The sequence below is a fragment of the Calonectris borealis genome, chromosome 3, assembly GCF_964195595.1.
Source record: "Calonectris borealis chromosome 3, bCalBor7.hap1.2, whole genome shotgun sequence".
Lineage (NCBI taxonomy): Eukaryota > Metazoa > Chordata > Aves > Procellariiformes > Procellariidae > Calonectris > Calonectris borealis.
In genome coordinates, this window is record NC_134314.1 from 8,913,487 (window position 1) to 8,937,829 (window position 24,343).

The 24,343-nt window shown below is 40.8% G+C and overlaps 1 protein-coding gene across 1 annotated transcript in view; it reads right to left on the bottom strand.

The window, feature by feature from the left end:
• The window catches only part of KLHL29 (kelch like family member 29), a 339,629-nt gene extending 317,110 nt beyond the window's left edge, over positions 1 to 22,519 (bottom strand). The window contains exon 1 of the mRNA XM_075144971.1: positions 22,419 to 22,519. The gene's annotated coding sequence lies outside the window, so the exon portion shown is untranslated. The remainder of the gene's footprint in view (positions 1 to 22,418) is intronic.
• Positions 22,520 to 24,343: the final 1,824 nt, after the last annotated feature.

The window sequence follows — 24,343 nt, forward strand, 5'->3', positions numbered from 1 at the left end:
CCTCCTAGGGCACACTTCTTGTCTGTAATTAGTTTCCATCGGTCAAGTGGTTTTGCTTCTACATACCAGGCTATAGTAATGTTTTAAGTGATGCTCTATGATTCATCCTACACTGTCTAATATGACTTTTTTTTTTCCCCCCTTAACCCAGAATAAGAAGGAATGGAGAGAAAAAGGAGAGAACGGGAAAAAAAAAGATTGCTTGCAATCATATTGTTACACTGTGCACAGTTTATGGCTGGCACGCATCCAGTTTGCAGTTGCGATAAGAAATGTGTAATCCTATTATACGGAGAGGAGTCAGAATGTACAAATAGGTCCCAGAAATAGGAACTTCTCCTGTAAGATTATTCTTTTTGCCGTAATAGTTCTCCAAGTAGGTCTAGACAGTAGCTCTTCGCTGTTCTCCCCACTGCTAATGGAAAGCCAACTGTCAAAACAATTTGCCACACATGAGCTGGGATTTTTGCAGAAGACAAAAAGAATTTGCACTGTACATTCGTGTACGAGAGTAATGTTAATTACAACAATGGCTACAAGTCCTCGCAGCCTGGCATGCGAAGAGCGTATCGCATTGCATACAGAGAGCCCGCTTTGCCCCGATGCTGCCACGTTCTGCGAGGTTGCCAAATCCTGCACGCTAAGCAGTTTTTAAGAAACATTAAACGCTTACCAGTGACAAAAGCTGGTTCTCATGGCATTTTGCATCGCTGTTTCCTTAATAAGACAATACAGAAACCATTTCCCGAGCACAGGGTTATTGGGCTGCTAAAAGCACGTTCTTGCACTGAAAGTAGAAAACCAAATACCACCTACCACGTAAGTCAGCATCCCCATGGAGTTAAATTCCTGGATAATTCCAACCCCATTATCTATTTTTCTCATTTCCTACGCATGACAATACTGCATTACTGTGGTTATGATTCAGTGAAGTGGCTATGCGTTCCCCAACTTCCCCCATGTGCATAAGGGCTTTTGACTTAAGCGAGATAAATTAAAATACAGGACAGCGCTCTCTTGACAGACAGTCATTTTCTGCATAAGGACCCTTGCAGCAGGGAGGTGATGCGATCCATGCCAGAAGCAGCTGCGCTCCCCAGTGAACTAGGTCACCACTTAACCTTACTCCTGTCTGACTAAAAAATAAGTTCCTCAGAGGGAAAGGCTTTTGAAGTGCAAAATATTGAGAAAGAAGGACTTTTTCCTAGGAAAAAGAATAAATAAAACAACCCACCACAAGTGTGTCACGCAGGAGTAAAGGACATGGCCATATGGTTGCAAGGTAAATATAAGCACCATAAATTAGCTCAAGTAGCAGCAGGGTACACTAGCTTATTATAAACTCCATCAGACTGTGGCTAAAGTATTATCAGCTTGTGAACAACCTGGTTTGGTATATTTGTGTATACCAAGCTAGACTGGCTCTATTTTCATGACACTGCAATTACTTCTGTGACTGCAATATAGACACACTCAGTAAGTACCAACAAATGCCTTCAGCATCCTGCCTTCCAACTTGCTGCAGCAGCAGAGCTCACAGGTAGGAAATGTAATTCTCTTCAGGGTAGAAAAGGGAATCGGCAATGAGAAAGGAAAAAAAAGACAAAATAAATAGTTCTATTAAAACCAAGATACTCTACATTTACAGGCGTACAGAGACAGTGACTAAATGGTGTCCTAGGTCAGAGGAGTACATACACATTTCCATTAAGCTCAGCAGGAGGATACATGTGCGTAAACCGGAATTTAAACACCCTAAATAACTAAGGTGTGTTGGTTTTTTAACCTTAAGTAGTACTCTCCCATTAAGATCATTGAATTCTGGATTTTCCTAACTACTCTCCGATGCAAGCATCGGGCCACGCGGAGACTGAGGGCAGCCTCAGGTCGGACTGGATGAGGTGCCTTCTAACCTCAGAGGTTCTGTGAGTCTGTGATAATTAAATAATATTTATTTCTTGCAAAAAAAGGTTGAATGTCACAAATTCTAAGTGTAAAATAACAGTGAGGGAATTAAGATTAAAATGATTCTGTTGAGTTAAAGTGGGTAGTAACACATGTATTGCAATCCAATTAGCAGAGAAGCTTTTCCACATGTTGTTAAAGTGCCTTTTGTACTGAACTACCTTCACCTGACCTGACAAGCAGTGAATTATCCATTGTAGCTGGACTCTGTTGCACATTAATTAAAAGAAAACAGCAGAAGAAAGAGATGGAAGCAAACTGTACAAAACCTGCATAATTTTCCTATTAATATGAACCCAGCATGTTAATACAAACCTAGCAGTTTGCAAAATCCTCCAGTAACAGGAAAGTGATGAGTAATTCAAAAGAGAGAAAGACAACAAAAGCAATCAGAAATCAGCCCCTTAAAAATAATCATCATGAGAATTGTTAAAAACATAATACGGATTCTCTATTTCTTTTGTGAGTTTTAGGGGTTTGTGGTTGGGGTTTTTTTCCATCTTTTTCTCACTACAGTTAGTGTTGTCATTACAGAAAGCAGAGGACACTGTTGTGTGCGCACGCAGACACAAATTCCCAGCAACTATTGTGCGAACAAAAGCAACAACATAGCAGCAGGGCAGGCCATTTAATCAAAATAACCTTTAAAAAAAAAACAAAAAAAAGATTCATAATCATCTTCTGAGGATCACTCAAGGTTTCCTGCAAGAAACACACGACTATTTGTTAATCCAAGGGCCACTTTGGAGTCAGCTCCGGAATACGAAGAGAGCAACAGGCAGATCTGGGAAGGACCGACCAGCTGACCCGTGTGGTCAAAGTCCAGTATGACGGCAGCCCGGTGATGCTGCCCTTCTTGCTATTCAGCACTGGGCACCTGTTGTGTGAGAGACCCACACACAACAGGTATGACCCCCACACAGTCCCCAACTTGGCTTGGGAGGAGAGCAATGACATTGCAGCCTGAAGAAGTCTTTGCCACCACCCCAAATGTAATGTTCTGGACTCAAGCTGTCCTCTCCATATTCATGCAACACCATCTCCAGCGCACAACCCTGGTGCTGCCATGCAGCTAGCACTAAAATAAAGGTGTGTTGTTTCCAGCTACGCTTGATCCCCTAGCTCCCGTTCTCCTTTCCATGAATGATCTCCTGGAGACCATTACATAGCTTCAAGAGACACTGTCACGGTGACAGCTAAGAAGTTGTCACCTTGGGAGAACGTACAGGAGCAGTACTTTTGGATGGGAACCACCGTACTTCGCTGATATTTTCTTTAAAACGCTCCTATTCTTGCTTGGGATACCCCTGACTTCTGCTGGTTCCTGTGCTGAAATTACATTGCTCTTTTTTGATATCTGGCTGAAGTGTGAGTAACTGATGTCATTATCAATTCGGACCTATAGAGAAAATGGAATCCAATCTTTTGCAAAATCCTTCAGCTAGGATAAATCATATTGCCTCTATGGTTTATGTTTTACATAACAAAACGTACATGGGCAAAAATAAACCAGCATCTGGGGCTTCAGCATAGTCCACTTATGAAGGAAGATCCTTCCACATCTTCATCATCTCCTGACGAAGAAGCAGGCAGATGACTGGAAAACTTTGTCTGCAAATTTCTTGACGACTCAGAAGGCGTTCCTGGTACCTGCAACAATGCCTAAAACTGTGCAGGAACAAATACTCCCCCCCTCGTACAAATGTGGCTCACATTTGTGGATCACATCACAATATACCTTTTCCATGCATGTTTTAGAAAAGACCATTTACTTAACTTAATTCATACAAAAGGCTAGAAATGAAGACGTTTGCCTAACCACAGGCCATTCAACAAGTCATGTTACACCAGGAAAGCCTGAAGAAAGGCAAAAAGAAATTACATACTTTGACAGTACGCATGACTTTTCCCTCTTCTGCAATTTGTTCCCTATTTTATCTCGTATTCTGTAAGCATGTATTTTGATCTTTGTTTTAACTGTATGGAAAGGAAAAAGGAAGGAAGAAAAAAAAAAATCATGAAGTAAAGGGTGCTGTACTAAATGCGAGGATAGGTAAGTAGTTACTGGTGGAGGGAAGAGATAAAAATCATACTGATCTATGAAAAAAGAACATACATGAGCTAAGAAAAATTAGAGATGACCAAAAGGAAGTCAGTAATTAACAGCAGATTTCCCACTGACCAGTTATGATCTCAGCAATTATGGTAGTAACAACCAACTTTATTTATTCATTTTATATATATGGGGAAAAAAAGATTAAAAAAAGGCAAAGAAATACAGGAAAAATCTTCAGATGAAAGCACTTTTTTTTCCCCAGTTCTATTTCCTCTGAGAAACAGTAAAAACTGGTAGCCTATTAAAAAGCCTGCTCCTGTTCAAATTGCCAATTTAAAGACTTTGGTCTAAAAAAACCCGAAGTATGAAGAAATACCCGCCTCCCCCACAAGCCCGACAATTCCTCTCCCCACCAGTCTCCAAATCAAACACAACACCACACGAGTCTACCCAAAAACGCATCAGTTGCACTAAAGTCCCCATACAGTTTTCACACGGTTCATTGTTTGAGGTAATTTAATTAAAAGAGGGTCCAGATGATTATTATCCTGGCAAAAGGAAACTGTATAGACAATACAATGGCAGATTGCCATGATCGTTGTATCTTATCTCCTAACTGAAAACACAACTAAAGGAAGAGGATAAAACAAGCCACTTTGCTAACCATCAAAAAAGCTCCCATCTTCCAACCATTTCCGCAGGCTGGTACGAGACTCAGGTGTTGTCCAGTCTGCCAACTTTCGGCAATCAGCTGGGTGCCGTGAACATGACCATGATCAGTTTAAGCAGGAAAATTTACCATCACAGTATGCTAACAAGGACAACTTAGTCATCCCTCCGGGCATTATTTATGGTCCAAACACCGGTCTGAGGCTCAGGTGGTCTGGGCTCCACTCCCAACACCATCACACAATTTGCTAGGGAAATGTAGTGCTTGCCTCCATCTATAAAGCCAAGGTCATATCAAGTTGATAAGGACTGTATAAATACCCAAGTAGAATAAAATGATCCAATTTTAAGGAATATATAAACAGCTCAGGGCTTGAAGTTCAGCTATCTACAGAGCTCCACTCAAATCAGAAGCAGCAAGCCTTCTATGGAAACCTTTCTGAAAACCACTCTTGGATTGAATATTCCTTAAAACTCTGTAGGGACATAAATCAGTGCTGCTGATCTGCACACTCTTATAGCTCGAAGTCTAGTAATACTAAACTGAATTTCATTGGCTAAGAATAAATATTTCCATGAGCAGGCATTTCTAAATTAGGGACGCTTTTGTTTTTTTAATGACTGGAAGATATTTTTGCGTGCAATTTCAATTCTGAACTACACACTCCCAACTGAAAGTTCTTCTGTCAGTATTGTGCAAGAATATAAAAAGAAAAGGAATAAACAAACAAATCCAGTCTCTGCCCAGCAGATGAATGTTTTTAATAGAAAAGCAAAAACATAAGGAAAAAAAAAAAGGTCAGATGATTTGACCAAGGTCAAAAAAGCAAGCCAGTGGGAAAGCTAGGAGTAAAGTCAAGCACATGATTTCACCTGTGGATTTCAGAGTTTGAGGCCAATGGCTTACCTGATGAACCTCTTCTTGTCTCTTGGGTATCTCTGTATCTGAATGCATACTCTAACCTTAGAAGTAAATAAGTTTTCCTAAACTGGAATGAAGACACTTTGGTTTAATATCTGAGAGGAAAGATGTTTCAGTGACTAGGAAACTAGCTGTTAGAGGTGAGATGAGGCTCAAACCTATTCCTTTTCCAACAGCCTTCAAGACACCACACAAATGACGGGACATTTGGTAGCCAAACAGATTTCAGTGAGGCAGCCTCTGATCAGTCTCACATCTCTGAAACAGAGATAACAGTCCACCATCCCTGGGTTAGGTTTTACAGAAGGTACAGAAGTGAGCAAGTCCAACATGGTTGTTTTGGAGGACAACTACTCTCAATGCTGACAGAGATGAAAATACTACTGCACGACTGTGGCCAAATAAGGTAGAAGGAATGCATTTTAGAGCTAAAATAGAAATACAGTCCTTTGAGATCGGTGTGTTCATCCTCTCTGCTCATTTCCAGTTTAGAGGAACAGAACAAGTGGAAGAGAGACCATAAAGCACCAGAAGTAGCCATCGGTCGTCTTCACCTCCCAGTTTCCCCCTCCCAGTTTCAAGTGCTTTCTGCACTAACGCACACACGCGCACACCACGGGCAGCTGCTGGGGCGGCTACGCCACCATGACGTGATTACGGGCGACGGGAGAAGAACCTCCTGCAGACGTGCTTTCCTGAGCACAGCTTTCATATCACAAGAAGTTTGAGAGTTTCCCCAGCTCAGACAACTCTTTGACACAGTGTAATAAAAACCCATCCACACAGCGAAGGATCTGCCCTCAGCCAGCAGTAATTAAAATTAATCATTCACAATTATTTTCATGGGCATGTTCAAAAAGAGACACTGCCAGCTCGTTGAATCCTCAAAGTTGACAGACCTTGAAATAGGCTCTGGTCAGGTACAGCGCGTTCCTGGGTTTCAAGCAGTTAAAACATGCTTTGCATATCGATTCACCATCCCACTCGCAGGACCCGCAGCGCTGACGGTCAGAGCTACCTCGGTCCTGCAGCCAAACACCTGAGCTGGCATCAACAAGTAGGATTGGTAAGGAAAGAGATTTTTCAGATAAATATTGCTTTGTCTATAATTATTGCTGCCCAGCTGGGATTCAGGGTTGTGTCAGTGTTAAAATTTCTTATTCTCGAATCTTAGCGTCTCATGGACTTGAGATTCATTCCCTGTTTTCCATGCATTTGTATTAAGTTTTTAATCACTATCTTCTTCCATTTCAGCTTCACTGGTCACTGCTTATGCTATTTTGAGGGAGGTTTTGAGAAGAGGTTTCTAAGGTACAGAGCAGCCTGAAGGTTATCAGCTTCCAAGCTTCAAAAACTATTGAATAAGTTACATTCACAGAGGTAAAAGAATGAATAAAATTCCATGTAAGGGATTAGGACTGTCACTTTCTGGAACACTATTTACTTATACAAGCAATTTTTATGGGGGCGAACATCTACTATTCATGATAGCAGCCTTGATCAATTCTGTCCCTTTGAAACTTACCATAAAACGGAAAATGTCTTATGTATATAAACCCAAAATTCATAGGCAGTATGTAAGACTAAGAATGTAACCATCGCAGAGAGAAAGCAATCTCACACCTAACAGATTGCAGATCCCTAGGTATCAACCCGCATACTGCTCCTTCCTTCCCATCAACTGGAATATTGATTTTTACAATACATACCAGGGAAAAAAGTTTTCACCGGATATACTGAAGGAGGAGCAGGGTATCGGGATCGTCTGCCTCCCACCGTGAGTGTTCTGTAGTTGGAGCTCAAAACTGGAACTAAAAGCAAGAGATGGTGGAAGATCCAATTTCTTACATTAATCAATTGCCGGCATGGCTTTCAGTCAGAAGACTTCAAAGGAACAGATATTCCCTCTTTGCTGAAATAGAGAAACGCCTGATAAATATGTTTTCCTTTTTATCTTTACAATCTAGAGTGATTTTTCTACACTGTATGTGGGTACGATGCTGTGCAGGGAACAGGAGCACTGAATGGAGAAGGAACAGTTACACAGGCAGGGCTCAGGAAATCTCTCCTCAGGAAACTCAGCCAGAGAAAAGGAGGTAAACGGTGTAAAACACAACTGCAGCACTCAAGCTCAAAAAATCTCCATGGCCGTCAGCAACACTGCAGCAAGTCTGAAAATGTCACCCCAGACTTCTTTATGTTTTATGCAGGACACCAACTTTTTTTTCCCCTACACTGTATTTACCGCACGCTTCCCTTTTATTGCTCACCGCAAATTTTAATCGTCATAGTTTCCTAATTCGCAATATATCCTCATTAAGTCAGTTTCCCTCTGAAGATGGCAGTAAAGGCATCAGGACCCTAAAATTTACAGCCACCCCCTCCCCAACCTCTCCTTTCTGCACCGTGAGCCCTGCGCTTGCAGCAAGGCATCCCGAGATGTAACTTTAGACCCCAGATGAATATTGCCAGCTCCCAGATCAGCTCTCACTTCATCCCCTCCTTCCACAGCCGTGAGCGTTTGCAGTAGGGATCGGTGTCTCCTGCCGAGCTGCCAGGGAGAGCCCAGCCAGCATCCCAGCCCCCGCCCAGGCATTTGACTACAAAGCCTAATTTTCACTTGTGCACTTTATATGATTTTTGCCCCCCCTCTCCCCGTTCAAAGTTTTAAAGTTATCTGGAGAGAATAACTCAAAGGTGTGCAGCAGAGAAATAATTAAAAAGGGTGACAGCTTTATTTCACCATATATTATGGCCCTTTCTCCCTTTGGAAAGTCAAGTCTAAATTATCACAGCTAAAACATTTTACAAGCTTGTACAAACTCATCAGGGACCTTAGCCGAACTCTGGCACATGGGGGGGGGAAAAAACCCAACAACAAACAAAAAACCAAAAATAGAGGAAGAGGTAAAAGGAGAGGGAACTGTTAGAAGAGGCATGAGGAGCCCCAAAACCACCTCGGGAAACCAGAAGCAGCCAGCGCAGGCAGGGCGGGCTGGGTGTGCACACACGTGCGTGGGGAGGATGCGGCTCCCTGAAATTCCCTGGCTGTTCAACGCACAACGAAGACAGCCCAAAGGACCAGGCATTGCCATGTTCTCCCCTGAGCAGAGATGCAGAGCAGCTCACTCTGAGCAGAGATGAAAGCCCAGTTTCTTCTTCCAACCACCAGGCAATCTTGCTAGTAATGGATTAAGGCGGTTTAAGAAACTATACATTTAATAAGGTCAGAAGGGCAAGGACACAGTTATGTTTTGATTGTTTTAAGCTACATACAGCTTTGCATTTTTGTTCATGTTTTCAATACACAAGTAGCATTTTTTTGCCAGAGTGCCATAGTCTAAGGCTATAAGCAGGGCAAGGAGCACAGGGAGAAGTACCAGCTTTTATTAGTCCACTGACGGAGAAAACAGATTTCAGACACCAGAAATTTGCAGACATGAAATCTTCACAAAGCGAAGCCCATTGCTCTTTAAATACATAAACACATAAATATACACGTATATACACACACACACACACATATAAAAACTTCCTACCTTGCTTTAAAACCTGAAAGACTTTCTCAAGCTTGCACTGCCAGTAACAAATACAGCTCATCTTTTCCTTGGTTGGGGAAAGAAAATCACAGCTGAGAAAAACAGACCGTGGAAAGACCCCAGCAGCAGAAGACCCAGTTAGCCATTACCTACTGTGATTACAGAAAAGTGCTATTTCTTATTCTGCGCCTCGCTCCTCTTTGCGTTTTTTTTTCATCCACCTTAAATATGATTTTAGGGTTTAAGCAAATAGGGTCATTCGGGGAACTGTATGTTCCTGGTTAAAGCCTTCCCTGCCTTGGGGGACAAAAAATAAGAAAATAAAAATCAAGCAGCAACAGAAGAGAAGTAAGTTTGCAGTTCTTCAGCATTCCCTTTCCCCCTTTCCTAATACAAATTCAGGGCAGTTCCTGTAGAGACTGTAAACACCCCCACAACTTTCCAGGTGGGGAAAAAACACCCCACACCAGTAAATATGTAAGAGCAATTTCTTTACTCTTTCTTTGCTAAGTGACTGGATAATAAAATCTGTTGCTGCCTCATGGACAAGCACACTTCAGCCTTCAGGAGAAAGGAAAGATGTTTTGGGGCACTGTGAGGATTTGACGGCTGTCTTATCTTTCCTTGTACACTGAACAGTCTGCATAACCTAATAGCATTAGCTTACTAACAGATATATTAATAGGTGTGGGGGGAGGGAAGGGGAGGGTGGAAAAAAGCCACTAAAACATATTCCACCTACACATCTTGCTACTAATCATAAACTCAGGTAGAAAGCAAACTACTTCTCCCAGACCAGGGGAAGAAAAAGAAAAAAAAAACACGACTAAAAGAGAAAGAAAAGCAGAAAAAGCACCTATTTTAATCTTTTTCTGGAAATCATCATCGATATTAAAAAACAACCTTATGCTAATTGCTGCTTTTATCAATCCATGACAAGGAAAGAGAAAGAAAAAAAAAACCAACCTCAAGAACTGCCACAACATCTTACAGTTAGTAATTTTCAGAGTGATAAATATAATGTTGGCCTCAGACTGCTAGAAGGATTAGATTTAGCTGTAAAACAAGAAGTGCAGTTAACAGTTGCTGTTGGGTCTGGTGTTAGGATTAGAAAGCACTGCTAATCACAAGAAATGTAAAAAGATTAAGAGGTGATGGTTGCCAGTAAGGTTTTTAAGAGCATGTAAGTGCTGGAATTCATTTCGAGATTAAAATTCCTCAAGCAAAAAAAAAAAAAAAAAAAAAAGAAAAAAACCAGGATAGATCATAAACACAGCAGCCAGTTTCACTTGCACTGTCCACAACCCATTCCCAAGGATTCGGAGAGTTAAAAGGAGTGGAAAAGTGAAATGTATGCCATGGCTTATGCGGAAGGGTCCTAGGAGGGCTTTAGTGAGGAGAAGCAAGCATTTGTATTCTGGTACCTACGAATTAACCACTGCAATCTAAAACCTATTAAAACAGTGGGTTTGGGTTAGGAGATTTTGCTTACCAAAAACCTGTCCGAACACAGTGGAGTCGTGGCTTTTAAAGGCAGAGTAACAGAAATGATGATGGCATCTAGTATCTGCATCCTTTCAGTAGGAAGAATAAGACAACACCTTAATTTCCTGGTTTGTTTCCAGCTGGTTTAGATTCACTATACGATCTATCTTGTTCTCAGTTAAAGGACAAGTAAAGCTCCCCATATAAAATAGTCTGGAGTGTGTAAAAGAATCCTCCCCACGGGGGGAAAATGTTACTAAAAAGGCATTTTAACCAGCGCAGACCACGGCATCACGTGGTCGGATTCCCTCACTTACGACAGAGTGCCCCATCAGCAACAACTGCGAAGTTCACTGGGCCGCTGTCACCCTGGGCCACCACCATCCCGAACTTCACGGCCCGCAGTACATCATCTCAAGGTTCTCCAGACCTCTGCAAAGCCCATCGGTTTCCCCACAGGCCTGATGGACACTCACCAGTTGTTTAGTTGCGAGGCCACTCAAAACTCACTTCTCTCCCACAGCGTCCCAAATTTATCCAATGTTCACAGTAAAATTCAAGTGCCACCACGTGACTTTATGAGCGTTCGCTCTGCTCAGCTGCGTTTCCTCCTGGGCCTCCAAGGAGGTCGAATGTTGATTCAGACCAACCTCTTTTCACTCATTAATTTACCTTCTGTAAATCTGGACCTTGCTATTCATGGGGTTGGGGAGTGGGGTGGAATAAGACCATTTCATCATTTTCTAGCACACCTTTCAGTCAAGTGCTCCTGGTGCATCTGTCTGGATTTTCAGACTCTGTAAGGCTACTTTTCCCTTCTGTTCCCCCAAAATGAACATTTTTTTCCAGATGCCTGTAGCAGAAGCAGAAATAACCATCTTCCAAGAGTTATAAAACAGTCGTATTAAATAATAGAGGTGAAAGCACTGTGTATGATTTCTGCAGAAGTCTTTTCAGTAGAACAGATAAATTTATTCACTGCATTATGGAACAGTTTGAGAAAACAAAATCATACAATGTACGCTGCCTCTATTTAAATTGTTTCATTTCTATTCATGAGTGCACTGATTAGATACACTGAAAATATCATCAGTAAGAAATAAATAATTCTGCCAAATTAATAGTTGTTGATTTCTTTTACCTGAAAACGTAAGTAGCATCTCATTCACACTAGATAAAGCTGCTATAATTTGGATACATCGATCTTGTTGGTTCAAATCTCCACAGCACACCAAGACAGGTATTCATCTACATTTTCTTAATGTTAAACACCTTCTTTCAGAATGATAAGTTCTTTAGCAAGTTAAGATGGGCTAGTATATGCTTTGCCTGGAGAGGTTTACTAGCCAAGTAGGGTTTTTTCCTGTAGTTGTTTTCCCCAGATAGCGGGTTGAGAGAAATAAATTGTTTCAAACATAGAAAATGGTTTAGAAATGGTATTTTAGGGAATACAGGTAAACCTTCTGTATCGGACAAAATTCATCTCAAGCTCAGCAATGCTCTTTAATTAATAACACCTTTCTGCCTCAGAAAGGAAGCGGCCAGAAGAAACCATCACTAACTTCATTAGATGATGGGAGCTACTAACCAGCCCCCAACCAAGGGCTCTCCAGTACCTCCCTCCCTGTAAAGTATTTTGCTGAAGAAACGTGGGATGGGGTGGATTTGTGAAAATGGAGCAGAAGATGATATTATTTAGCAGAAAGATCAGACTAATATTTTGTTTGAAAAAGAGCCTAAAATACGTAGAGCTAATATGCTTTAGACATCGCAGAACGATGAATGCAGTATGTCTGCTCAGCTTACATCATCTGAGAAAAAGCCCTCCACGCTTTTGAAAAATTCATCAAGTTTGACTCAACAATGAATTCTTCTAAAAATCAAATATAATTGCTATAACATTTCAAAAAAATCTAAATGCACAGCTGAGTATCTTAGGAGCGCTGTTTGCAAAGCAGCCAAGTGATACACCTCAGAGAGCTACTGTTAGCTACTGCAGGCAAGATAAATCAAGAAAATGCTGAGTTGAGGTGCAATTTGACAGTTATTAGCAGAACAGGAGTAATTTGATGAAGAAAAAAAAAATCTGACAAAATCTCAGTTCACAGCAACAGATTTTGGAAGCCTATTTGCACATAAATTGGAAAAAACAATTCTTGCATTAGCAACTGATGAAGATGAAACAATATACCCTAAATCCTAACACATTGGAAATTATTTTCTTTGATTCAAAGCTGATAATCCTGTAACAGGCAGTAACTAAACAGGGGCTTACCAGACTTGCTCTGCATGTTGAAGAGACTGCACAGTCAGATCCTGATCTAGGGCCATTCAACTACCAGAATAACCGGATTTACTGCTAGACGCACCTTTGGTTTTGCCATTTGAAAGCATCTACAGCGCACAGAACATTTGGTTTTTTAAGTATTAGCGGCATATATATCCCCTTGTGTACCATATACTTCACCACTTCTGGCTTCCCATAAATCAAGTATACAACCAATCATCTTCTTTATGTTGGACGTTAATGGCAACTCTATTATTCAGATCCAGGCTGTGTAGAGTCGCCTTTCACGGGGATGTAAAGCAGCTCACGAGCAGGCTTACAACTGAGCAAGGGATGATTCAAATCTGGCCATGATCTTCCCACTACAACCCCACCACTGTCACAGATGCGATATTCTGCATCTTTCGATTTATTTCATCTGTGCAAAAGGCTTTTTAAAAAAACTGTAAGCAGGAAAAAAATTAGAAAGCCTTTTGCACTCTTCAAGAACTGCTTCTTTGTGTCCCCATAAACATTCAGCGTAAATGTTTTCGCTCACATACTCATAAGCGGAGATGCTATTCTTTACTGCATTGCAATTAGATGCATAGATTAAGAGATATCTTTTGTGTCATTATATCAAACTCTTCTACAAACGTACAAAGGGATTTTATAGATTGTCGTCTTTTCTGCTTACCACTGAATTTCCGCACTCAGCACGAAATGCAGTAAAAGTGAAAGATACGTTCCCTGTGTTTACAGTGCCCACCAAGAACCATTTCAAAACCACATAAAACAACTTAGCTATGATTTAAGCAGCACAAACTGTTCTCCCACAGGGTTTCTTTTTTTCCTTGCCCCTCCCCTCATCTTTCAGTTCATGAGGATAGGGAACATGAAAACTAAATGGATTTATGTTTAAATAATTCATCTTTTCAGGCACATCAAACCAAGTACTAAAGTTCATCCGTGGGGCTGGCCAGATTTAGCTGATTCCAGTGGTATTTTAAACAGCATTCTGGAGAGCTAGTCACAAAAGGTTGTGAGGAAATGCTGAACAGCTGTGTTGATAGAGTTGTTCTGAAACAACACGTGTTGAAACTCTACCTATTCTTACCGAACACAGCTGATGGGGAGACATTACCAGCCATCCCGAACTGCCCCTGCGCTTTGGAGACTCATGCCCGCACAAGAGATGCTTTGTGAGCGGGCCGAGCTCTGGCACATCCTGGGAAGATGAAGAGAATTACAAAGGCTGAGCATCGTTTTCCTGCCAAGTGGTAGAAAAACATGCGGCAACATAAAGCATCTTTAGGAGCACAAGTCCCACAGGGTGGACATCCACACTAGCCAAGTTGATCCTACGAGCCAAGTTGCCTTAAACTAAGGTCCCGTGGGGACTGGGAAGCAAAGCGATGATAACGACTCTCCTCCTCTTTAAGCAATGGAGGAAAATAGAGAGTTTTTTGTATATTTTTAAACATCCTAAGTACAAACAACGGATTTACTCCTGCAGGAAGTCTAACAATATTCCTCTGTAACCTTTACTACACTTGCACCTCAAGTCATGTTTATCGTGCTAAATAAACTATACCAAATTCTTGCAGCTAAAGAGGAAAAAATAAAAATTAAAAAAATCCAGTGACTGGGGTTTTGTTTTAGTTTTTTACTCCCTAAAAAGCCAGAATCTAAACATTTCAATTCTTAATAGTAACTGTTTGCTTTAATAACACAAGTGGTCTCTCTCCTGCACATGGCTATCAACGTGTTAGAAGAGTCTGTAAAAGGGGACCAGGGAAACAGGTCTTTCACACAACTAAGATCTGTCCCCCTGACTTACACCAACAGTTTTGTTAGAAAAAGCAGCAAAGAAATAATTAAATTTCAGAAAATAACAACAACTGACAGCAATTTTAGCAACACTGCTTTGCCTGCGTAGGAAATGCTTGGTTGAAGTGAAGAAATCATATTGCCATGTGGAAGCCTTGAGTGGGTTAGTAACCCTCTACCGTACCAGAGGTGACTTTTTGTAGTCAGGTTTATGTCTTCAAATTCACTGAAGTGGAGAGTTATTGCAACAAAAACAGAGAAAACCACTGGAAGAATGTGTTGGAAGTGGAGTAGGACAAAAGGAAAACAAACACAGAAAATATTCCAGATCCAAGTATTCTTGGATTTGCAGGGCAACCCTCACTGACTTATTCCAAATGGGTTTGTGTTTCCAGTCTAAGTTAACATGGCTCATAATATTACAACCTAAATCACACAGAAAAGATTTGGTAAAGAGTTAAGTTTTGCAGAATATGTTTTGGATGAGTTTCATTAGAAATAGCTTGAAATACCTTTAAAGGAATATCATCTTAATGACATGCTTACTCTTGAGGGTAAATTTTGAGCCCTTCAGCAAAAAGCAATCTTACTGCAAGCAGGACCTTAATGGCTGAGAGCCACTGTTTATGCAGTGGGACCCCTTTTTAAATCAAAGATGTTTAAAAGTGTCCTTGTTCTAAGTTGTACAGGGCATCCCATCACAAATTTATGCCCTCATGCTTTGCCGAGTAATGACGTCCACATACCCACATAAGCTGTCTGTGAGCAACACAGACTCTTCCACTTGGCTAAACTTTCTCACCTAATGTGGGAAGAAAGTGCCTCACAGTCCTTGTGTGTGGAAGCCACTCTAAAACAAGATGTGCAACATTTTCTGTCTATAACATATGCATAAAATACATGTATGATGAGAAAATGTGCGTTAATTGATTCTGACAAAGAACCACCACAATACAGTCCATCATCATAACAAAATGCTTACAGCAATGCCTATCAAATTACAAGTTCTGACCTTTGGTGATGTGGAAAACAGCATTAATTTCCTTCCTTCATAAAACAAAAAGCTTGCTGCAACTCCTTCTTTTTTTCCAAAGTTTAAAACTGAAATTGTTCTTACTCTAGCCCAGCTGACAGTGTTACTTGTGGAGAAGCTCGCTTCCAGACGAAGTGGAATGTAAAAACAAAGTTGCCGTGACCTTAACAATAATCCTGTTTGCATATTACAATACATTTTCCTACTATAACAAGGCAAAGTCCCTTGTGTTCCGGTCAGAAAAAGTCATCTTCCAGTAAAAGCATACTGTGATCAATAACATTTTCTTAATATATTATATTATCTCTCACTGAAACACTTTTTCACTTGGCATTTCAGGCTGCCGAGTAGGGGAAATTCATGACAAAACTCAAGATGGTAAATGAGATACTGCAAATTAATTCCATCCAAGAGCAATCTTTTCGTTCGTGAACAATTTGACAAGCCTGTGTCGTCTGACTTCAGCAGAAGCTTTCTCAGCTTTCAAATATACATGAAACAGAAGAATCTGCTCCACTACCATACCAATCCCCACTTCAGCCTGCATAATTTTGTGTTGAAATACATTATAGTTTCAACAACCAACTTTGAGACCAGAATTGGTGGGGCATACTTTAAATACTAGTTTAGAAAATAGACTCAGAAGTCTGCAATATCAATTGTGAAATCCTATTTTCAAGTCACAGCCCAGGGCATGGCAGAGTGCGGGAATCCTGCATTTTTGAAGCTGTTTTGCCACCAAGTCGCCTGCAATCTGATCCTGAAAGGGCCCGAGTGATGAAAATGCCAGCCGAAGGATCTCAATTTGGTACCGGCAAAGTTCAAAGAGAGCTTTGTCACAATGGCTTTATAGTAAAGTACTTCTCTATCCATGTGTCTGAAATTACTTTTGCTACAATAAGTAGTAGCTTTATTCCCCCCTTGGAGCTAAGGTCCTTCTGCAGGCTGAAACGGTGACCTGGTGGCACACAGCCGGGAGCAGAGCCCACGCTCCTCGCCTTCCACGTGAGAGCCCATCATCATTTTAGCAACAGCAGCTGTAGATCCAGCAGCATTACTAGAGTAATTGGTGTTCAGCATGGTCCAGAAAAGCATGATCCTGCAAGAAGGCTCGGGTGCATGCAGGATATCGTCAGTAGGATCACTTACACGCACCCGATCTCGGCAAGATTAGGCGCAGAATCACTGCTGTATGAATATTTCAGCATAAGGAATAAGAGGCAGGCCGTTGTTGAATATTCATGCTGTAGCAATGCTCTCTGTATGAATTCTCTAGCAGGAACACGTAAAGGCTGTGCCCATACCCTGAAGAGGTTACCATCCAATGCCCCAATTAAAGAGATACTTTAGGATGTACCCTGTTTAAAGCTCACAGGGCAGGCTCGTTGACTAATTGTATTCCTGCAGCGAAGGATGTGCTCGATTTCTTTACTTAATCAAGACTCATGTTGAAAACAACATAAAAGAAGTGGGAGAAAACAGATGAAAATTTAATTTACATCTGCAAATCCCAACACCTCATGAGATCAGAAACATGTAAAGGGCCAAACAACTCATCTACCCAAGAAGTCATTCATAAAAGATAAACATCCTTTTTAATTGTGGAGGAAATGCATGCAGGGGAGATGCACAGTACTCAGCTGATGGAATAAATCCAAGCAGCAGCAGATGCATTTGTGAGAGAAGGGGCAAAAATAAGATTGGTCCCACTGATAAGCAGGAGCGCAGATGACATTATAAGCAAACTGGACAGGAAGGACAAAATAATCTAGGTTTTGAAGGACAGGACAAAGTTTGTGGGTTTTTTGGTTGTAGTTTTTCTTTTTTTTTTTTAAACAAAATAAATTAGGCAGCAAGTCTTCATGTAAATGAGCACTTATAAAACAGCCTTTCTAGGTGAATAATTTCTTTTACGATTAATAAAATCTGCAATCTGAGTAACAACGTTCTGATGACTTTTTGCCATTTGCAATTATCGCTCATTCCGGCACCAAAAACTCATTATTATTAAAGCTGACAAAAAAAAAAACTTAACTGCTTCTATGAAAGGACTTAATTTTTAAAAGAATCTCAACTTTCTAAGCTTTGTTTCTACTTCTAAATCTTGAATGTGAAAAATGAGGCCATGCTAGCAACCCTTGCGTATGTCTCCTTCGATTTCCAACAAGTAATTTGGATAAAAGCATCTAATTTGTACAGTAACACAATGCATTACAAAAGCTTACTACTTTGGTTTAAAAGCAGCCTACTAAGAGTATGGAGTTAACGTAATCCTGTATAACTACAAGCATGTAGTTTATACTATAAACATACATTTTTTTGCCTTTTTTATAGCAGTTTTCTCCCAAGGAACTAAAAGCATTTAACAGCTACCATAGGACTCATGAATAAGAGTATATAATCTCCATTTTAATGGCATGGAAGCTGAGGCACAGCTATTAAAGGCAGCTGTGGCAGAGACTAGGAACAGGAACCGTATCCAACTCCAAGCTCTGTGAGTAAATCCAGGCCTACCTGACACATATTGTCTATAGGCAGAAAGGAACATAGGTATTTTTGAGTTGGCACCTATAGAGATGTTAGTATGAACGCTGCCTGTGCCTCAGTCCTTGCTCCCTGACGTAACAGCATGGCAAAATCAGAGCCCTGTTAAAAAAAAACCAAACGAACACAGATGCTGTTAAACGGACTCAAACTCACAAAAAAACCCTGCCTGATGCGTAGCTGCTTGACAAACATTGAGCTGAGCTCTTTATAAGCACAGATCTCCAGTTTGTCATGACTTAGTGGATGGCTACAGGTCTGGAGCACACGGTGAGCCAGACTCTTCCCGGGGCACGCAGTAAAAGCGGAAGAGGCAACAGGCACAAGCTGCAGCAAGGGAAAATCTGGTAAGATATAAGGAAGAAAAATTCAGAGCGGCTGCCCAGGGAGGCTGCAGAGCCCCCGTCCTCGGGGGCATTAAAGGACTTGCCTGGACACGGACACGGCCCTGAAAAACCTGCTCTGCCTCTGCAGTTGGCCTGCTTTGAGCAGGAGGCTGGACAAGATGACCTCCTGAGGTCTTTCTCAAACTGAATTATTCTATGAATATCGTACCAAAGACAAGTGAGGTTATTCCTTGGTTTCCCTGCTGCATCCCAAAGCTTATCACAAATTCATACCAGAAGTGTGACCTCGGACTTCTGTGACTAACTTTTTTTACTTCATGCGGCTTGCTCCTTCTCCTGAAAAGGATGAAATGGAACAAACCCAAATCTTTGCTTTCACCCACCTAAAAACTACAAAAAATGAAAAGCAAAATGCAATCATCCTGTTCAAGCACCTAAACGCACGTGGTCATGTGAGGTCTCGCTTGGAATTTACGTACCTTCCTGACCCTCTCTCCTCCTTACAAATACTCTGAAAAGCAATCAGTCTGCTGTGTGGAGAGACCCACGGTTATTAAAATAACAGCATCACAGAAACAGCTCTCAACTTCTTCATTTCAAATTCCTCCCCCAAACCTGCACGTTCATAAGAGGTGCTGCATATGGTGAAAACTAATTCAGTTTGAACCAGAAAAAAACTGAGGTTAAGTACTTCCCCAGTTGGAATACAAAAATTGCAACCACACGTGACTGTTAAGATATACAGGGCTACAGTCAACATGCATAAATATTTTTTGTATCCTTCAGAAAAACTAAGTGAGTTAAAAGGCCTTTTAAGGGGAACTGCTAGGAATATCCAAAAATGGGTAAGACAGACAAGTGTGCAACTCCTACGTGCAGCCCATTCCCAGAAGGAGACAAAGTCCATCCTGGAATTTAAGCCCCTTTCAAACAATTTCCCATGAGTAACAGAAGCCTTCAGGAGGAAGCCTGGACACAACTGGTTTCTCATTTCCAAATTAATTTTTTTTTTTTTTCTTTTGTTACAACCCAATCACAGCCATAGTGGCAGAAACACCCACAGGCATACCATAACCTAACAGAGTAACTTTGCAATAATTCGATATTGAGCCTAAGACTATCCTCAGCATTTCATGGTGATGTGAACTAGGCGATGCTGCAACTTGTCACAAGCCAGATTTCCTAGACATTCCCCACCACAGAAACTGAATTAAACTGTCACTCATCACTGTATGAGTTGCTCTGGTATAACTGCTTCTTCATGAGTTGGACAACATTTCTCTGAACTAAAAACAACGCTATGTTGCAAGTTAAAGTCTTCATCCTGGTTTCTGCACATTTTCTTTTCCTTTCCCCTTCTCTTACCTATTTCCTGCTCAACTATTTTTCCCCTGACCCAGTATGTTTAACCCTCTCTGGTCCACTTACCCACTCAATGCTTTCATTTGCTCCCCTCCTTGGTAGATATAAACCAAGGAACTTGCACATGAGCTCCAGCCACCCTGGCCAAACTATTAATTATGATCTGGGTGCTGAACTACTGACACCCTCTTGGTCCTTTCCCTAGTCCACTTAGAAGCAAACTAGTCAGCAAAGCTTGCAGGAGCAGAGAAGAATGTCTCCCTTCCCCAAGGACCATCTGATCAGCATGTCAAGCTAAGGCTGAGACTGTATTCCTAGTGTCCATTCTCTGGAGTATCTCAACATACACGGTCTATTAAAATATAGGAAAAACAGATACGTTATTCATCATAAGGACTACTAAAAATAAGATTTGGAAAGCATTTGATTCAACTACAACTACAATTACAGTTGTTGGTATCTGCAATTTGCAGCATTACACACACATGCAGGGACAAACATAAAGACGGAATATAAAATAAAAGCCTTATTCATAATTCAGACTCAATTTCCAGCAACAGTTTCATATATGTATTATTATATACACTATTTATGACTGTGTACTGGCAGCACAGAAAAAAAGGATTGAATACACTCTCCCATACACACTTGTACACACCCGAGCATACACACAATTTCCTATTTTACTGTGAACATACTAATGATAGGAATTGAAAAAGATTTTTAAATTATCAAAGCTACATTGAAAGCTTTAAGCTAGTTGCTCAGGGAAATACGCCGATTTCTAAGAGTGAAAATGGGCTTTCACTGTTTCCAAAGTGTAGTTCAAACTCATTTATGGAAGAGGCTGCCAAAAACGTTACGATCAAGATGCATTGGGGATACGGAGGTGTTCAATAAGGAATCCCGTGAAGGAACAGCAAGCACTGGAAGTAAGGGTTGCACAACAGTGTGTGAGAAAGATTAAACAGATTAAAAACAGGGAAAAACAAAAAATAGGACTTGGTGGTCTTGGCAGACAGCAAGGAGAACTTGAGCCAGCAATACGCCCTTGCAACAAAGGCCAAGTGCATCCTTCCTGGGCTGCGTTAGCAAGAGCACAGCCAGCAGGTCCAGAGAAGCAATCCTTCCCTTTCATGCAGGACTTGTGAGCCCTCCAGAACAAGAAGGCTTTGACCGGAGCAAGTCCAGCGGAGGATATCGGTGGCTGGAACACAGGCTGAGCTCCTACAGACCCATGTTTTCCAGTTCCCCAAAGGGAAGGTGAAGAGAAGCCAGAGTAAGCCTATTCTTGGAAGGGCGCAGAGATATGACAAGAAGAAAGAAGCTGCAACAATGGAAATTCAGATTATAAATGAGGAAAATATCCTTCATGAGGTGGTGAAACGTGGCAACAGGGGCCAAATAAAGTTTTGGAGTCTGCATCCTTGGAGATATTCAAAACCCAACTGGACATGGCCCTGTGCAACCTGCTCTAGGTGACCTCACTCTCTGAGCAGAAGATTAGATTAGACGATCTCCACAGATGCCTTCCAGCCTGAATTATCCCACAAATCTACGTATCTGGTTGGGAGAAACCAGAAAGCTGGTCGAAGGAGGCCAAGAGGACAAGAAAGATATCAAACAGCACCAAGGAGCAGGATTAGCTCCATGAAGAAAAAACAGCGGATTGCAAAAAGAAGCTAGGAAAGTGGTGAGGCAAGAAAAATAGCAGGTTGAAAGAGAAGGTGGAAGCAGAGGATCAAGACTGAGGAAGAGGCAAAAAAAAAAAAAAACCAGATCTATGTCCACTAAATTACATTTTCCTCCAGTAGCTGGGAGGTGAAAAATCCCACAAGAGTCATTCAGCAATGACGTATTTTAAGTTTCTACTCTGATGTGCATAGTAGAATTGGATAAGAGAGGAAATCAGTTCTTTCTTTCCCCTCCCCAAGAAACCAAGTAACCTTTAATCTCCCTTTTCCAAATACTTAAACTTGATCTTGCAAACTTCACAGATATTTATAACTATGTACATTATGAAGAATGTTTTATCTGTAATACAAAAATATATGCTCATTTGTCAGCTTAAAACTCAAAATGTTCACTGCACCCAAATAAGAGTCTTACAGCTTTTTACAATCTCATAAGATATAGGCCTATGAGTCTGTAGACCTACAAACTTTGCTCCCTCTTGGAGCTGTAACACCAAATTCAAACACTCCTGATCAAGTTTACAGCATTAGCATTCATCTTACTACATTATTTGTCTATTGTAACGCAGATGCTCAGTTGCACATGATCCGATAGGACTTGCTGCAGTCACTGAAAGGGAAAGCACAGCCCAAATTGCGTTTGTGTAAGCAAGTAAGAGAAAGAAAGAAAACAAACCACAAAAAGAACAGATATCTGCACACTTACCCTGCGATATCCAGAATCTGTATCAAAATCAGCCTCAGGTATAACAGTCAGTAAACAGGACAGCAAACCCTTGCATTTAGCAGGAGGTTTCTGGGAAGCCAGATTACCTAGAAAAAGTTGAAAAGAGTTATTTTAATACACGAAGATGAAGTCACCTATGCTTAATAAGAATAGTCTCCAAATGAGCCACAGCACAAGAAAAAAATAGCTGCATAATGGCAGATGTTACATGCCACCATGATCGGCATGAAGAATTTAATCCCCTGAAGGTGACAGAAACTTGTTACGAAGCACGGAGAGTTAGATTCTGGTAGATACTTAGGGTTTAGCAGAGAACATGTAATACCCAAGGTAACATGGTGTTAACCATCCAATCAAGGATGCAGAGGAGACCAGAAAGAGCACGATATTTTGCTTAATTAGTTGCTATCAAAGAGAGGACGAGTTCAAGCACTTGCAAAAACAAGGCAATCCAAGATTATTTAAAAGTTTAATAGCATTCTAGAGTCTTTGGTAACACAGGGATTGCCCGTGAAATAAAAATAATCCCTAGAGATAAATTTAAAGAAATATATCTCATTTTAATGCCCAGAGTAAAATGACTATTCATTAAAGCAAAGCAGTTTTATACCTATGTTCTCCATCTCAGATGTAATATATATGAAAGTAATCTTTATGACAGGAAGTGGCATGTAATCCTGCAAGAATGAACTGCTGTCGTTATCTGCAAATCAATACTTTTTTTTTTAAGTGGGTATAACAGTACCTATTGATTTCACGTTTTTAGCACTGGAGTTTCAGTTTCTACAAAGAAGATTCTTATAATGACAAGAGAGCTGCATACAAGTAATTGAGTTGATACAAACTAATTTGAAGTTTACAGTGCACTCCCCTTGAACAATGCAATCAGGGCTTCCCTCCTATTACCTATTACCAGCTTATGCTTTTTTCATTTTATATAAACTTTAGGTTTTGTGTAATTATAATAATTTTGAGGTGGTAGAGTAACACTTCACTAATCCTACCTGCAAGCTGTGGAAAATTTGCCATGCAAAACATCTCCTTGGAAGGTAACACGCTAGCAGGATAAGGAGATATTACAGAATATTTGTATGACACTTGCTATGTTTAAATAGCCTGACCAAATAATTTCCCTTGTGAAAGCCTAAAACTGGCTCAGCGCTGAAGAGCTTATGGTCCAAAGAGGTATGGGGAAGATGAGGATGGTTAAGGAACAGGAAACAGAAGCACATGGAAGAACTAAATGACTTATCCAAGGTCACTTGGTGGATCAGTCAATCAGTGAGCTCCACTGGGTCATGCTCTATTCCTTAAGAGATATTAATAAAACCGGTAAATTCTTACTGTATTTCTGCAAATGAAGCATATAGCAACTTTGGCTTGACTAGCTGATCAAACGTCTCACGCTGCAATGAATGATCTGTAATGAGAGCTGGCTGCAAGGCAAGACATACATACCCTCATGCAGAGGAACAAAAAAAAAAAATCAGACCACTATAAAAAGAGTTTAAAGGGATGGGATTAGGGCCAGCTGACATGCCAAAATTAATCTCATAAAGCAAACAGACAAAACATTTACAATTTTTAGTCCTTACTTAATGCAGAAAAACCAGAGCCCTGCCCAAACACTAGCCAGCTGCAGGTTAGTTTCTTGAAAACGTAAAGCAAGATAATACAAGGAGAAGCACATGAAAGGCCTGGGGAAGGCAAAGATATGTAAACATCTCATCCACATTATCCCCCATCATTCCTATCCTCTCTGTCATACAGAGCTCCATCCTCCTCCTTAGCCTGCTTTGTTTACAGGGTTAGATTCATTTTGGAGTTAAGGCTTTTCAAAGAGCTGGTCTACTTATTTATGTATTTAACATGTTGTTGAGACATTTCGACTGAGTATTTCTGAC